Source organism: Eptatretus burgeri, chromosome 5, assembly GCF_056783735.1.
Source record: "Eptatretus burgeri isolate ZD-2024b chromosome 5, Ebu_testis_v1, whole genome shotgun sequence".
Classification (NCBI taxonomy): domain Eukaryota; kingdom Metazoa; phylum Chordata; class Myxini; order Myxiniformes; family Myxinidae; genus Eptatretus; species Eptatretus burgeri.
Genome location: NC_140965.1, coordinates 65702220 through 65719788, shown reverse-complemented (window position 1 = coordinate 65719788; position 17569 = coordinate 65702220). Strand labels below are relative to the sequence as shown.

Below are 17569 nucleotides of genomic sequence, written 5' to 3'. Positions count from 1 at the left end.
TATATATATATATATATATACATATACATATATATACATATATATATATACATATATATATATATATATATATATATATATATATTGTTGCTGATTCGCGCCCGCCGGCGTGCAGACGGCCACGTAACTCGAATCGCGGCATGTCGCCCACCGGACGGACAATCCAGTCGTGACCCTCTCGGACTAACGCCGGGAACTAGTCACGGGTGGACCTTTCGGTCTCACCGCGATCGTGCCAATCGGCTCCCGCGTGGGATAGGGTTGCTCGCCAAATTCGACCTACCTAAGTACCCACACGGAGGGTAGACCGGGCGATCGCACCTCGCCGCAGGTCGACTTCGGACACGGGCCACTTTAAGCGACCCGTTCCGTACTATCGGGATAACCGAGTGGTGTTATTCGTCGGCCTCGACGGTTCGATTAATTATCGGGCGTTTTAGCCCACGACCAACCCTTTACGTGAAGCAAGATGGGGATTCAATAGAGGAAAAGACGAAGCGAAGCGGGAAAACAGTTCAACATGAAGCACATTTATTTCGCGATGAACGGAAAGCACACATATACAATTCCACCATAAGCACATGTAAAAGAAGAAGACAATGCAATATTACACAAAAAGCAAATGCAACAATGCAGATCTAACCGACTACCGGGCACACGGCAACACTTATACAATTTTACTTCACAGACGGCGCCGACAACACATATTCCCAAAGCAAAAGAAAAGAGAACCACCCTCCAGGATGAGGGGGGCCTGGGGCCGAGACCGGGTCGGGCCTACCGTCTGATGATGAGACGCAGAGCGGCGGTGGCGCCTCAACTCCGCGGGCCTCGCGGACAGTGTCTGGTAGGGGGTGGGAAAGGGGCCCCCTTTGTCGCACTATCTCAGCGCGGGGAGAAACAGGAGGGGGTTGCTGATGCTCGGGGGAAGGAGGATATCACCCTGTCTCGGGTCCCGCGGCGAGCGTCTCCTCCTCGACCTCGGGCGCGTTGCTGGCCTCTCCCTGTGCAGCTCCCGGCACCGACGCGAGCACCCCCTCGTCCGCCTTCGCCGCCGTCACCTCTCCACAGCTCCGTCTACTCGCCCTCTCCGTCTCCTCTCTTGGCTCGTCCCAACTCTTCACTCTTGACTTCTCCCACTTCTTTCCAGCTCCACCGACGACTCTCTTGAACTCCGCACAACTGTACTTTACTGACGAACGCAGCCGTTTATATAAGCTCCGTGGCTTCGCTCTTTCACCCTTGACCCTCTGCCTCCAACCCTTCACCTCTCTAACTGGCTCCCCATTGGCCCGAGGAAAAGTGGGCGTGAATGCTTTTTGATCCATGTATTTGCATATAGCGACCGCCCTCCAACGCCCTGGAGGCGGGGCCAAATCGCCCCTCGCTCACCGATTGGACGGAACAAAAGTGGGCGTGAGTCGTTTTTGATCCGTTTTCTGCGGAAAGTCCGTGATGTTTTTGAATACGCTGCTCGGTGCGCGCCCTGCACGAGTCCAGTATCGGTGCCCACGAGTGGCGCGAGATGGTGTGGATGCGATGGTGGCGAGTTGTGACGGTAAAGGTCGTGGCTGTTGTTGTGAAGCGGCGTTGTGGTTGGTGGTTGTTGTTGTAATGGCGGCTGGTCCAAAATAAAGATAGTAAAAGAAAAACGGCTATCCTGAAGAGTCGCAGCCTGACTGAATGACATTTATTCCCTCGAAACAACGGGTTTGGGCCTAACTACACATATACTTACAGAGATATCTCACCTAAGGGACCTGAATGGTGGTTTGCGAATTTGGTCAACCACAACACTACCCCCTCCCCTTTTTACAGACTCGTCCCGAGTCGTCAAATTTTCGTGTACCATCATGTGTAGTTTTCCCCTAGTACATTTTACCTACGGATCCCTGAGTGCAACATTCATGGTATTCGTGTCCCCAAAATAAATAACCTAAGGGCTGCGTAACTACCTAAACAAACTCACTCACACGGACGACTTAAATAAAATTGCCGGCGCGAGGACAGACATGCCGGGGGCGCACTCATATGTACAGTACATCTTAACCTTAACTTACAAATTTTACACTAAACCATGGCCCAGGATCACTGAACTCTGCAAAAAGAAAGCAGTTAGCAGGGAGCCAGGCTGCTCGCATGCAGTCCAAGGCCTTCCCTTTTGAACTGAACGCAGTGAACCACAACGGTGCATGGGCTGCACAAACGCAGTCTCCGTGCCAGCTCAAGTGGCACACGCAATGAGCACAACGGATGGATGGATGGACACAAACACGGTGCACGGGCCGCCACTGCAGGCCCGTGTTGTAGCTGCCAACAGGGCAGTTCTCGCAGCTTGCAAACTGTTGCCTTGCGGATCCTGGCGCACATGGAAATGAACAGGGGGGGGCAAAGCAAAAATTGAACGGGGCTGGTGAACAGGGGCAGTGGGCATGGCATGGCAAAGGCAGCAGGCAAACACAGCCCGCAGAAGAAGGCCGCTGCAGGCAAACACAGCCGGCAGATGAACTGGCCGGCACAGGCCTTGAAGCACAGCAGCTGCAGACAATCCGACCGGCAGAGGCCTTGCAGCACAGCAGCTGCAGACGATCCAGCCGGCACAGGCCTTGCAGCAAAACAACAGCTGCCGATGAAGTGGCCGGCCTTTGCCTTGCAGCGACGCAGCCAGCAGATGAAGCTGGCCAGCCTTTGCCGTTCGGTGGAGGTTGGTGGAGGGAGTGCGGTGGTGCTGGCACTCGGAAGGCGGGCTCGGACCTACCTACCTGTCTCCCTCCCACCTATCGCCTTTGCCTGTCATTGTCTATACCCACTCCCTTAATTTGTGAAAAACCAATTTAGCCCCCACTTATATATATATATTTTTTAATTTCCTTTTTTACTTCCCCACTATAAATCGTCCCCTAACCCCCTGTACTGTCCTTGTTCGGCTAACCTATCCTGTCACCTAGCCTACTCCCAACCCCTACGTTCCCTTCCCGGAGGGGAATAAGGGAGAGCTAACGTCCTGTGTCGAGGCCCAATTCAAGCCTCAGAATGGCCTCCCCAGAGTTCAGCAATCTATAACCAAAGTGGGTCCAGCGGCCCACAACGAGAGCGAGGGGATGGATGGTGCGGAGGGGTACACTTCCTAATCTACCCTAACTATTTAACTGTTAAACTACCCCGGGGCTTTCAACAAGCGCCTCTCGTTTAAACTATTGGTTCTAACAACCCAGATTCCCGTCGCCTGTGTTGGTGTCCTCACAATTTCGGGCCTCGCCCCCCAATTTTCTCTCCGTGCCCTCACACGGTCTAATGGCTGGGACACGTGGCTCCCTTTGGCAGGCACGACCCTCTGCCGATTCTCCCACTATGGCACCCCCGGGCACTACACTGCCTCCGAGCCTACCAGCTCCCTAACACCGGGGAGTGCCCCCCATGGCACCTTCCCTGAAACGCACACGTGGCAGGCTGGCTTCCCAGGCCCCTTCCCGAGGGTCACCCGTGCCCACAACACTGCCCACGCGGCTAATGGCGCCCCGGGCCCCGCACCAAGCAGGCGCACCCGTGCCCACTACGCTATCCCGGCCCCCCATGGGCCCTTGGCCTACCACGGCCGACTAGCCTGGTGCCCGGGGTACCCACTCAGCGATACTCACCTTTCGCAGCCACGCTCCCAACCCGTCAACAGGGCTCCTGCACCCCTCCAAACGGGTTTCGAGCCTACACTCCCACCAACAACAAAACGACCTCCATTTTTCAATTTGACTAACCCAGCTAACTCACTTTACTCTGACCCTGGGGTCCCTTGGGCGGGAGTCACTCCTCCCCCCAATCACTCATCGCACCATGCATTCCCCATTCGCTCCACTCACACAGACCCGCTGGCCTCACTCACTCAACATGTACTCACCTCACTCTTCAACACACACCCCGCTGAACTCTGCCATCCTTCTAACTCCATCCCCCAACTAACTCGTGCTCCCACGTCGTCCCTGAAACTATAGCACGTTCCTTTTAACACTACGTCGCTAAACTACGTCCCCTCTACACATTCACAAGTCTGTCCATGTCCTCAGATGTCCCAAAAATCACTTTCCCAACCTAAATCTCGCTAAAATCCCTCTAACTAATCCATTCCACGGACTCCATGAGGACTTACCCCTGCCCCATGAAGTCGGTCTAGCTAAGCTAACCCTTCCCCCGAACTAGTTTCCATCCTGTGCCCCGTGGGTAAGGGGGTCTTCCACCCCTTGCCCAGGAATCCTGTGCACCCGAAAGTGAGGCTTACTGTTTTTTTTTTCCATGCGCATCACCAGCGCGGCAACTCGCGCACTTTGCACCTGCCCGTGACGTCATGCAGCTGCACGTGTACCTCGTCCCTCCTTGGACGGTACCATCCGGCAGGGATACCCCTCCTGCCGGATTCCAACCCCACGTGCAGCCATGGCGTCACCGTGCGCATAAAAAAAAAACACAAGCCCCACGTCTCGAGGGGTTCCCCACGCGAACACATGTGCTTTGCCCGTTGGAGCTTAACACACACGATCGCGTGGAGAACCCGTCCGGTCCAAATCCGTAATCCTGCCTAAACTTTGTCCGTCCGCGGGATCGGCAAATCCACCGCTGGCGTTTCCGGACCGGGACTTCACTCTCGCAAGCGAGCACGTGGGGGCCTCGTGCGTTGCACAGCACGGACCTTGTGCTCACTGCTGGGTGAACCCGGCACGGTCCCCGAAACAACTACAGCCGCTACCCGGCATTCTTTCTTCTGTCGCCGTCGTCGTCTCCATTCCACACACGCACTCCCGCGTGTTACGACGCTCACACTCCATTCCATTACATTCACACCGGGAGACGCGGCTGCGTGCTCCCGCATGCCAACCGACATCTCCCTCACATACCGCTCTCTCACACACACGGTCTCCCTTGCATAAGCCATACCACTCACACGTGGTGCTCCATTCACTCGCGGCCTTCCACTCACTCGTGCCTCACTCATACACCGTGCCTCACTCACACACGCGGGCACTCAACCGCGGTGTTTCATCCACACACCGTCCCTCACTTACACACGCGGGGGCACTCACCCGCGGTACCTCATCCACACTGGCCGTTTCATCCACACACACGGCCTCTTCCACACACGGCGTGCTGGGAAGCACGTACTCCGGCACAATCGCCACCACTCCACTCACACACGGGGTCGCTTCCACACACGGGGACGCACTCACGCCTTGCACCACACACGGGGACGCACTCACGCCTTGCACCACACACACAGGGACAACCACACTGGGGATTCGTGTCCCCACAAGGGTCTCCGGGGCCTCTATACCCCCCAAGCTCTCCGTGCACCCGTTCGCAGCACTCGTCCCCTCAACCTCGCAGAGCACGACCGAACCCACCTGGTCGTGATCCGCCTCAAGGGGGCAGACTCCCTCCCCTCGTTCCTGGAGGAGGCCATCCAGCTGCTCGCACCGGGCCTCCACCCAGTCCGCGAGCTCAACCCCATTATCCTCCACGACCTCCGTGTGTGTGTGTGCGTCACTTACCCCGTCTTCATCGTGCAGTCTTCCCTCTATCGTTCCCGTCTCCCGTGTCTCTGCCAACTCAGTCACCTCTTCCCTTGTCTCAACTATTATTATTTCCTTTGTCGTCACCTCGTGTCTCGTCTCACACGTTTTAGTCTCCCCATTTAATTTTTCCCTTTCGGTCATCGTCACGACCCTCGCCCAACACGTCCCCCGAATTATTTTTTCACCCGCCTCCACCGCGGGCCCGACAGCCGTTGCACCCCCTTCCAGCTCGTTCGCTCCCACACGTGGAGTCGCCATTTTAAGCTCCCTGCTAACGGCCTTCATGCCCGCCTGCAGGCATCGGCCCATGTTCTGCGTCTCACCTCGCAGCTTTTTAGTTTCTTCCTTCATTTGCTTGTTCATTCCGTTCATTTCGTTTCTCATTTCATTTGTGTTTGTATCCATCTTTTCGTTTATTTGTTGTGTATTCGCATCCATCCTTTCGTTCATGTTCGCATTTATCTTCGCTGTCATTTCCGCATTCATCTTTTGTGCATTCGCATCCATCTTCGCTGTCATTTCCGCATTCATTTTTGCCAGCATGGTGAATAGCTGGGCCATGTCGGGTGCGCTTGGGTGAGCCGTTTCGGCAGGGGTTGGGGAAGGGTTTTGGTGGAGAGGGGGAGGGGAGGTGTCATACACCGCGGCCGCTGCCGCACCCATTTCGGGCTCTGGGTTCAGTTGGGCGAGTTCGTTTTCCTGTACAACCAACATTTCCTGCACGGGGATTTCATCCTGAGCCATGGATTCTACACATTCTACATCCATTTCTAATACCCCCGGCTCCCGCTCGCCTTGAGACGCCATCTTATTTCTCGCGAAGGGTTAATTTAGCTCGCTCGTAATTTGGAGGGAATCGGGGGTCGCTCCTCTCACCCCTGGACCGATTCCCGTGAATTTAATTGGAGACAGGAGAGCCCGTTTTCCCGTTCTCCGATACCAGTGCCGCGAGGAGGGCGATGGGTTTATATCGCACGACCTGACACCAGTGTTGCTGATTCGCGCCCGCCGGCGTGCGGACGGCCACGTAACTCGAATCGCGGCATGTCGCCCACCGGACGGACAATCCAGTCGTGACCCTCTCGGACTAACGCCGGGAACGAGTCATGGGTGGACCTTTCGGTCTCACCGCGATCGTGCCAATCGGCCCCCGCGTGGGATAGGGTTGCTCGCCAAATTCGACCTACCTAAGTACCCACACGGAGGGTAGACCGGGCGATCGCACCTCGCCGCAGGTCGACTTCGGACACGGGCCACTTTAAGCGACCCGTTCCGTACTATCGGGATAACCGAGCGGTGTTATTCGTCGGCCTCGACGGTTCGATTAATTATCGGGCGTTTTAGCCCACGACCAACCCTTTACGTGAAGCAAGATGGGGATTCAATAGAGGAAAAGACGAAGCGAAGCGGGAAAACAGTTCAACATGAAGCACATTTATTTCGCGATGAACGGAAAGCACACATATACAATTCCACCATAAGCGCATGTAAAAGAAGAAGACAATGCAATATTACACAAAAAGCAAATGCAACAATGCAGATCTAACCGACTACCGGGCACACGGCAACACTTATACAATTTTACTTCACAGACGGCGCCGACAACACATATTCCCAAAGCAAAAGAAAAGAGAACCACCCTCCAGGATGAGGGGGGCCTGGGGCCGAGACCGGGTCGGGCCTACCGTCTGATGATGAGACGCAGAGCGGCGGTGGCGCCTCAACTCCGCGGGCCTCGCGGACAGTGTCTGGTAGGGGGTGGGAAAGGGGCCCCCTTTGTCGCACTATCTCAGCGCGGGGGGAAACAGGAGGGGGTTGCTGATGCTCGGGGGAAGGAGGATATCACCCTGTCTCGGGTCCCGCGGCGAGCGTCTCCTCCTCGACCTCGGGCGCGTTGCTGGCCTCTCCCTGTGCAGCTCCCGGCACCGACGCGAGCACCCCCTCGTCCGCCTTCGCCGCCGTCACCTCTCCACAGCTCAGTCTACTCGCCCTCTCCGTCTCCTCTCTTGGCTCGTCCCAACTCTTCACTCTTGACTTCTCCCACTTCTTTCCAGCTCCACCGACGACTCTCTTGAACTCCGCACAACTGTACTTTACTGACGAACGCAGCCGTTTATATAAGCCCTGTGGCTTCGCTCTTTCACCCTTGACCCTCTGCCTCCGACCCTTCACCTCTCTAACTGGCTCCCCATTGGCCCGAGGAAAAGTGGGCATGAATGCTTTTTGATCCATGTATTTGCATATAGCGACCGCCCTCCAACGCCCTGGAGGCGGGGCCAAATCGCCCCTCGCTCACCGATTGGACGGAACAAAAGTGGGCGTGAGTCGTTTTTGATCCGTTTTCTGCGGAAAGTCCGTGATGTTTTTGAATACGCTGCTCGGTGCGCGCCCTGCATGAGTCCAGTATCGGTGCCCACGAGTGGCGCGAGATGGTGTGGATGCGATGGTGGCGAGTTGTGACGGTAAAGGTCGTGGCTGTTGTTGTGAAGCGGCGTTGTGGTTGGTGGTTGTTGTTGTAATGGCGGCTGGTCCAAAATAAAGATAGTAAAAGAAAAACGGCTATCCTGAAGAGTCGCAGCCTGACTGAATGACATTTATTCCCTCGAAACAACGGGTTTGGGCCTAACTACACATATACTTACAGAGATATCTCACCAAAGGGACCTGAATGGTGGTTTGCGAATTTGGTCAACCACAACAATATATATACATATATATATATATATATATATATATATATATATATATATATATATATATATATATATACAAACATATACAGCTCTGGGAAAAAATAAGAGACCACTCCAAAAAAAAATTAAATCAGCATCTCTACATGTATGGCAGCCATTCCATTCCAGTGTCTGTTGAATTCCAACACAGGCACACCTCATTCTACTTAGTGAGGTACTGATTAGGTGATCACCTGAACCGAATCTTATTTAATAAGGAAAAGTAGAAAAACCACTGCTGTGGTCATCACTATCCTCTTGCAATAGGACCAGCTGGATGGCAAAAACAGTGCAAGTAGTACCTCAAAAGTAATTGGAATCAAAAAAATAACTATTGACCATGCCAGAAGAGTTGAAAAGAAAAGTTTTGAGTGAGGAAAAGAAGGGTTCAATTCTGGCTTTACTGGCAGAGGGATACAGTGAGCGTCACGTTGCTTCCGTCCTTAAAATTTCAAAGACGGCGATTCATAAGAACAAGGTCAAACAGCAGACATTGGGGACAACAAAGCTTCAGACTGGCAGAGGGCGAAAACTGGCAAAAAAAAAAAAACAGAGACTGGCACTGACCGGGATGATCGCCAACTCATTCGAATGTCACTCAAAAACTGTAGGATGACATCAAGTGACCTACAAAAAGAATGGCAAACGGCAGCTGGGGTGAAGTGCACAGCGAGGACGGTTCGAAACAGGCTCCTAGGGGCAGGGCTGAAGTCGTGCAAAGCTGGGAAAACGCCCTTCATCAATGAGAAGCAAAGAAGAGCCAGGCTGAGGTTTGCAAAAGACCATAAGGATTGGACCGTAGAGGACTAGAGTAAGGTTATCTTCTCTGATGAGTCCAATTTTCAGCTTTGCCCAACACCTGGTCATCTAATGGTGAGATGGAGACCTGGAGAGGCCTACAAGCCACAGTGTCTTGCACCCACTGTGAAATTTGGTGGAGGATCGGTAATGAACTGGGGGTGTTTCAGCAAGGCTGGAATCGGCAGATTTGTCTTTGTGAAGGACTCATGAATCAAGCCACGTACAAGGTTGTCCTGGAAGAAAACTTGCTTCCTTCTGCTCTGACAATGTTCCCCAACTCTGAGGATTGGTTTTTCCAGCAGGACAATGCTCCATGCCACACAACCAGGTCAATCAAGGTGTGGATGGAGGACCATCAGATCAAGACCCTGTCATGGGCAGCCCAATCTCCAGACCTGACCCCCATTGAAAACCTCTGGAATGTGATCAAGAGGAAGATGAATGGTCACAAGCAATCAAACAAAGCCGAGCTGCTTGAATTTTTGTGCCAGGAGGTGGCATAAAGTCACCCAACAGCAATGTGAAAGACTGGTGGAGAGCATGCCAAGACGCATGAAAGCTGTGATTGAAAATCAGGGTTATTCCACAAAATATTGATTTCTGAACTCTTCCTAAGTTAAAACATTACTATTGTGTTGTTTAAAAATGAATATGAACTTGTTTTGTTTGTATTATTTGAGGTCTGAAAACACTGAATCTTTGTTGTTATTTTGACCAGTTGTCATTTTCTGCAAATAAATGCTCTAAATGACAATATTTTTTATTCAGAATTTGGGAGAAATGTTGTCAGGAGTTTATAGAATAAAACAAAAATGTTCATTTTACTCAAACACATACCTATAAATAGTAAAACAAGAAAAACTGATAATTTTGCAGTGGTCTGTTAATTTTTTTCCAGAGCTGTATAAACATATATATATATAAATTTAAATACATGTATATCCAAGATACATACATATATGTGCATTTTTGTTAATATATATATATATATATATATATATATATATATATATATATATATATATATACATGTCTATATATTTTTCTGTTTATATATATATATATATATATATATATATATATATATATATATATATATATATATATATATATATACACACATACATATATATTATCTGCAATTATCGAGGCCGACTATTACTTTAATAAGCAGTTCCCCAACGAAGGTAAACACATTACTAAATCCCAGCAATTACCTTTACCTCTGCTTTTAATTCATTTCGTGCACAAGAAAAGAAGGAACAATAAGTTTTAGCTCATCCCACAATGTGTGTGTATACATCAGGTAGTTAATAAACTTCCATTTGGCATTTGTTGGTGGCACAGGATGGTGTAAAGAGCTCATTTACGACCTGTCTGTCCTCTTGAGTTCGATTGCTCACCGAGTCCTGACTACACATCACCTGTCGGATCGGTGCTCCCCAGGGAAGGTGTTGTTGCATCACAAGTCGTGCCCTCCCACAGGTGTGTGCATAAAGTTCAGTTACCAAGTTTCTCGGAGAGCGCTCGCCAAGTGGCTTAAGCACTCCGCTCGAAACTGTTGATAAGAAACGTCTGTCTTCCCGGCCGCAAGTTCGCTGCTTGGTAACTGAACACGCCCCGAATGTGGTGCCTGCTCGCGTTCGTGATGGACATAGAAATAAATAAACTGCAGTCGAACGTCAGTCAGTCTGAACCAACCAGTTCGTGAAACATTTCGGTGAAAAACTCTCCGCAGTCAGTCCGCAAGATGGGGAAAAATTGGGACCGTTCGGCGTTCAATAATGTCGGAGACTCGAAGGTAAAAGTACAGGTGTTTCTACCAGATGTGAAACTCACACTAAGTGTATACACACTCACACACACACACACACACACACACACACACACACACACACACACACACACACACACACACACACACACACACACACACACACACACACACACACACACACACACACGTACGTACGTCAGCAGACTCAGCACACCTTTGAATTGAAGGCCTACGTCACAGTGCACTTTGCTGTTTTGATCGCCCCATTTTAGGATGTAAATCGCTCCGCTAATGCGTCTGTGTTGTGACGCTGGTTCGTGTTCACGTGGAGCGATGGAAGCGCGCATCTCGCGAATGCGACGTCAGCCAGTCACGGACCACAGCTTTTACCACTCACCACCAGCCATCCCAAAGCCTTCATCGGAACCTCTCTGAGTCGGACATCGGGTGGGGACGACACGGCTCAGCCCATGAGAAGTGGAGAAACGTACAAACAGCCTCGCAGGTAACACAAAATAAACGACTTTGTACGCAGTGTTCGCTGTGGTTTTCAGACGGTGTATAGGTAGCAAGCCTTTTGTTTCACGCGAAACAAAACGGACAAAATAATCACAAACATGCAGAGGAATTCTCCCTCAATACTGTATCGTCGACGGAAAGACAATTTAAAACCACGCTTCAGTACGACGTAATTTAATGTTTAATATGCTGCGAATCTATTAAAATGAGGAGTTGTTTTGTTGTACTTTTGTCTTTAATGACATCTATTTATTACGTATGCAAATATGTCGGAAATTGTTTGACCATCTCCACTCTGGTGCAACATGTACACACATATATATATATATATATATATGTTGGGATTTGTACCTTGCCCTTCGCCGACAGGCTCAGGTAATCCGCTGAGCCCCGTCCGTGATGGAGACTGGGGCTTGAGACTGTGTCCCACGAACAAGGAATTCCCAGTAAGCGCGAGTCATCAGCTGGCGTTTAATAAGTCTTGTACCTTTTTCTTGTTAGCTTTGTTTGTTCCCAACTTTACTCACTCTCTTACAGTTACTCAAAGTATATTCCTGCTTGCTGTTCACAAAGGAACATTGGAATGCTGTGTGTATAGATAAAGATGGGGTCAGGCTTGAGTAATCCACAAGAATGCTGTGAGCAGCATTAGGGAGTAACTTTGCTTAACTGTAAGAGAGTGAGTAAAGCTGGGAACAAACAAAGCTAACAAGAAAAAGGTACAAATCCCAACATATATATATATATATATATATATATATATATATATATATATATATATATATATATATATATATATATATATATATCTTCTTCTTTCGGCTGCTCCCGTTCGGGTCGCCACAGCGGATCATCCGTATGATCTGCATAGTGATTTGGCACATGTTTTACGCCGGATGCCCTTCCTGACGCAACCCTGGTCGCCTCTTACGGCACAGGGATATGGTACACCTATTTTAACTGGGGTATACACCGGCCCAGTATACTGGTACTCATTTCGCCGACCTCGGAAGGATGACAGGCTGAGTCAACCCCCTGGTGTTAATTCAGTGGCCCAACGGGGCTTGAACTCAGGACCTTTTGGATCCCAAGCCACTGCCCTAACCACTGCGCCAACACCAGGATATATATATATATATATATATATATATATATATATATATATATATATATATATACATACACATATATATATATATATACACATATATATATACATATATACATATATATACATATATATATATATATATATATATATATATATATATATATATATATATATATATATATATATATATATATATATATATATATATATATATATATATATATATATATATATATATATATATATATATATATATATATATATATATATATGCATTATATGGAATCGGCAAAGCCTAGAAGCGAACGTAGAATTCTTATTACATTCGATGCTGCAATTTCCGGTTACTTCGGCCTGGATTCGGAATCAGTGATCAAATAATGTAAATCACGATTAAAAATTATTTTTTGATGATGCGGGAGATATCTTTATTAAAATCGGTGGAGGAAATATACACCATGTCTGATATTTGGGTCTTTCATGTCTTCGACGATGCCTTTATCTCCCGGGACGACGCATCATTCCCCATGACAAAAACCGGAAGCAAAATGGTCATAGCCGACGACACGGATTCCAAATTGCCAGGGTATTGTGTTGTTGTTGTTGTTGTTGTTTCCTATTCTCTCATGTGCACGCATTGAGTATGAAGCTCACTACGTTCGCTATAATATATATTGGCTCGATGTATCCCTCCCCTACCCCTCACCCCTCTGGGTGCACCATGTATTACAAATCCAAAAGGGTCCTTTAACACATCGACTCCAGAGGTCTGAGTTGACTTACTCGGGTGGTCGGTAAGTCCCTCTTATTTGGGTCATGCCTTATGGACAGTCAAGACGACAGAGCAGAATTACTGTATTCTGAATGTAGCGGTTATCAACTAGATCTTCCTATGCTAGATTTCTGTCTTGGAACATGCCCCAGCTCACGGAGTCAAAAACCACCAATATATTTTATACCAGCAAATACATCCCATTGCTTCGCTGACAGTGGTATTAAGGGGAGGGGTAAGAAATGGGGGGAGGGGAAAAAGAGAGATGAAGGGGGAGAGAGGGAGAGGAGGGAGGCAGAGCGGGGAGAGGGGAGAGGAGGGAGGGGAAGCAAGGTGGGGAGAGCGACACCTCACCAAATGTCAAACATTGCTCTACACTGCTGGAGTGAGGGGTGTGCGAGAGAGAGAGAGAGAGAGAGAGAGAGAGAGAGAGAGAGAGAGAGAGAGAGAGAGAGAGAGAGAGAGAGAGAGAGAGAGAGAGAGAGAGAGAGAGAGAGAGAGAGAGAGAGAGAGAATGAGAATGAGAATGAGAATGAGAATGAGAATGAGAATGAGAATGAGAATGAGAATGAGAATGAGAATGAGAATGAGAATGAGAATGAGAATGGAGGAAAAAAATAGAGAGAAAGTTGTGGGGCGGAGGTGGCATGTGGCATGAGCAAAGAGAATAATATGTTATGCTAAATGACTGAGCACAAAACAAACAAACAAACAAGCAAAAGAACGTGTCAGAACAGCTGTACACACAATGACACAACAGAGTTTATAATGTAATCTGCTGGCACATCTGTAAAAACTTTGATATTCCAGTTGCAGAAAATTTGTGGAAACATGAACCAAAAGCAGTCACTGAAAACATGGAAGTACCGACCGCTCACATACGACCTAATGATCCCATCGAGCGTGAACATCAAAAAGAAAGCATTGCTACCAGATATCATCCTAAGGCACAAAAAAAGAGAAGAAGACATTTCCCATTGAGTTGTTAATACCAGTGATTTTGGACTAAATGATGCAGAAATCAAGAAAATGACCGAATACCAAGACTTCAAAAATGAAGTGAAAAGATCCTGGAAGCTGAAGAATGCCAAAGTTGTACCAGTGATAGTTGGAGCTTTGGGATTGATGATGAAGAACCTCCCAGAGATAATAAAAACCATCCCTGCGAATATGACTACAAATGAACTGCAGTTCAAAGCTGTCCAGGGTTCATTGACGATCCTGAAGAGAGCCCTCGGCACAAAACTTTGAAAACAGAAAACTTCACAGTTTGGTCCATGAATTATTACCACTTACCAAAATAAAGGTGGATACTTTGAGCCTACCCTGGGAGGATTCCATTCCACATTCTGAAACCCACATATGTAGATACCAATCAACAACACACACACACACACACACACACACACACACACACACACACACACACACACACACACACACACACACACACACACACACACACACACACACACACACACACACACACCTGGTAGGTTTCTGTTTCACCTTCTGAAACCCACCCACATTTGGAGATAGCAGACAACAGCAACTTCCACGTACACACACACGCGCGCACACTCACAAACACACACTCATATGGAAGTGGATACTTTGAGAGCTGGGAGGGCTGCATTCCACTTTCTGAAACCCCTATACGGAGATAACAACCAACAATCAATAACCAATCACACACACACACACACCAGTGCCAAGTGCCTTTGGAGTAATACAGTTTATGTACATACACACATGTGCAAATGTACACATGCATAAAGTAAATAAAAATGACAAACACAAAGATTTACCTTGAAACAGCGTTCTGTGAGAGACGATTAGATTTAAAGTGGGAAGTTAGTGAAATTTAATTCAAAAATGTATCAAGCCACAGAACACAAAATGTCAGCCTCAACGCTATGCCTTCACAGCCAGAACAAACATGGTGAACACCTGGTCAGATGGAGCTTTAAAAAAAAAAATTAAAGTATCAATGTCAAAGTGAGAGGTGGATTAAAAAGGAGATCACACAAAAAGGTTAAACAAAGCGATGTCCTGTAAAAATAAAATTGCACATTTTCAGTGGATGAGAGACCTCTTGAGACACCTACTGCATGGCACTGTGGGACCCAACAAAGGTGGAAATGTATGTCTAATCGATGTGAGATTGAAAGCACGTGTACTTTTTCCCGAAACGAACAATGAAGCAGCTTGGAGAGTGCTCGCCAAGTGGCTTAAGCATTCAAGCAAGCAATCCAACGAAACGGTCGGTAAGAAACGGCGTCCTTGGCATGCAAATGGAAATCACCAAACCATCATATTCAACACACACCTCCTGGAGACGCCCAAATTGGATGAATGAACACTTTGAGGAGCTGGACCTGCTTGTAAGTTCGATTCTGGAGCTTAAATTTTGTAATTCTCCTTAGTTTAAGAGATACTTGTGATCGCATGTGCGGAAATGAAAGAAAGCAATGAATGCTGACGTCACCGGGTGTTCATAAACATTGTTTATTCACACCGGGTGTTCACAAACAGCTATGATGAACAGGCATTCAATAATATGAGTGAGGAAAGCAAGGTGGCTGAGAAGCATCTGATGAAAGATATCTATACTAATAAAGGCCATGTTTGTGTGTGTGTGTGTGTGTGTGTGTGTGTGTGTGTGTGTGTCAGTGTGTGTGTCAGTGTGTGTGTCAGTGTGTGTGTCAGTGTGTATGTCAGTGTGTGTGTGTCTCAGTGTGTGTGTCTCAGTGTGTGTATCTCCTCCATAACTCCAAAACTATAAAATCTGGCAGCCTGAAACTTTGCAAGCACATGAAGAAAACTCCAAGGAAGTGCAAGAGTGAAAATTGGATGTTTGGATTATGATAATTAGCGGCCTTTTGAAGATAATTAGCGACCTTATTTAATTATATCCTTCATCAGACGATCCCCGGCCGCCTCGCTCTCTGGGTCTTCAGGTGTTTCCTGGGTAACCTCCCTGGGGTCTGAAGCTGCCATGTTTTCTGGCCCGCTCAGCCATGTCTTGACATGGAACAGGCCGCAACAATTTCTTCAGATAAAGTTGTTGTTTTCACTTTCCTCACTCATATTATCGAATGCCTGTTCATCATAGCTTTGGATCGTTGTGTACATCGCTTTTGTAAGTACTATAAGTTTTCAAATTAGGAGCTTGGAGCGATTTCATGCATTATATGATACGATTTTTCCATGATCTACTCTCATGGACTAATTAAAGTATATCATCGAAATATTATTTCGCTTTTGAGGATCGGATATCATCCAGAATAAACAAGTGTCGAAATCTATTGTGAAATCTGATAAAATGAAGAAATAACGAGTCTTGTAACTAAGCCGATATTCCTATTTACTTTAAGCAAGCCAGGCTATCTTCCCTCCTCCATACATACACATGAAAATGTGAAATTTCCAAAGCAATAAACTTATCCTTTTCTACTCTTTGGAGAATTATATTGAGTGCACAAACAATTTACGAACGTAACACAATTAACCAGCTTCATTGAGCTATATGATTTAATGAATTCACTGCAAGACCTCACACCATCCCTCGAGGGACTGCCTATCTGTAGCATCTGCCAGATCTGCATCCATATTTTCTGAGGTTTCACGAGGTGCTCTTCAGGGAATCAAAGCAAATCTGGTTTAAAAAAAACCGGAAGCAGAACCGATGTACCACGTGATGCGTGCACATCCGAGCAGGCAAAATGGCGGATTTTCTGCAAGATTGATTTCATGAGTGATTGAATTTTGCGATGTCTCTAGGGTTGTTCTGCATTAAACTGTAACTCTTTTGCGGATCAAGTTATTATGTGAATGAATTCATTTTGTTTCATTCACTGCTGCTAAGACCGGCTTTAAAGTTTAAGGGATCTTTTATAGTACGCAGTGACAACCTGGCCAACTGTTCCTTTTCAACCATTTAATTGGAGTGCTTGATTGAGTGCTTAAGCCACTTGCCAAGTGCCCATTGTCGAAAGTAAAGAATAATGTTTGTGAACATATCGCTGAAACATCTATATAACTGCAACATTGTTTGTTGGTGAAAGCTACTCAAGGTTTCAGGGTTGCATAAAGTACGTACTGAAGTTTGTAATCATACTGACTCGAACCTGCCGATTCCAGGCGGTGTGAGTCTCCGCACACATCCAGGCGGTGTGAGTCTCTGGACGCACCCGGACGGTGTGAGTCTCTGGACGCACCCGGACGGTGTGCGTCTCTGGACGCCTCTAGGCGGTGTGCGTCTTCAGGCGGTATGCATCTCCGGGCGGTGTGTGTCTC

The 17569-nt window shown here is 47.8% G+C and overlaps 1 protein-coding gene across 2 annotated transcripts in view; it reads left to right on the top strand.

Moving 5' to 3' along the window:
* The first annotated feature begins 10685 nt into the window (after positions 1-10685).
* The window catches only part of LOC147026585 (patatin-like phospholipase domain-containing protein 4), a 56988-nt gene continuing 50104 nt past the window's right edge, over positions 10686-17569 (top strand). Inside the window, exons 1-2 of one of the 2 annotated variants that reach the window (XM_085882164.1) lie at positions 10686-10892; positions 11141-11373. The gene's annotated coding sequence lies outside the window, so the exon portion shown is untranslated. Of the gene's footprint in view, positions 10893-11038; positions 11374-17569 lie in introns of those variants that run through there. The other variant, XM_085882163.1, reaches the window with a different exon arrangement.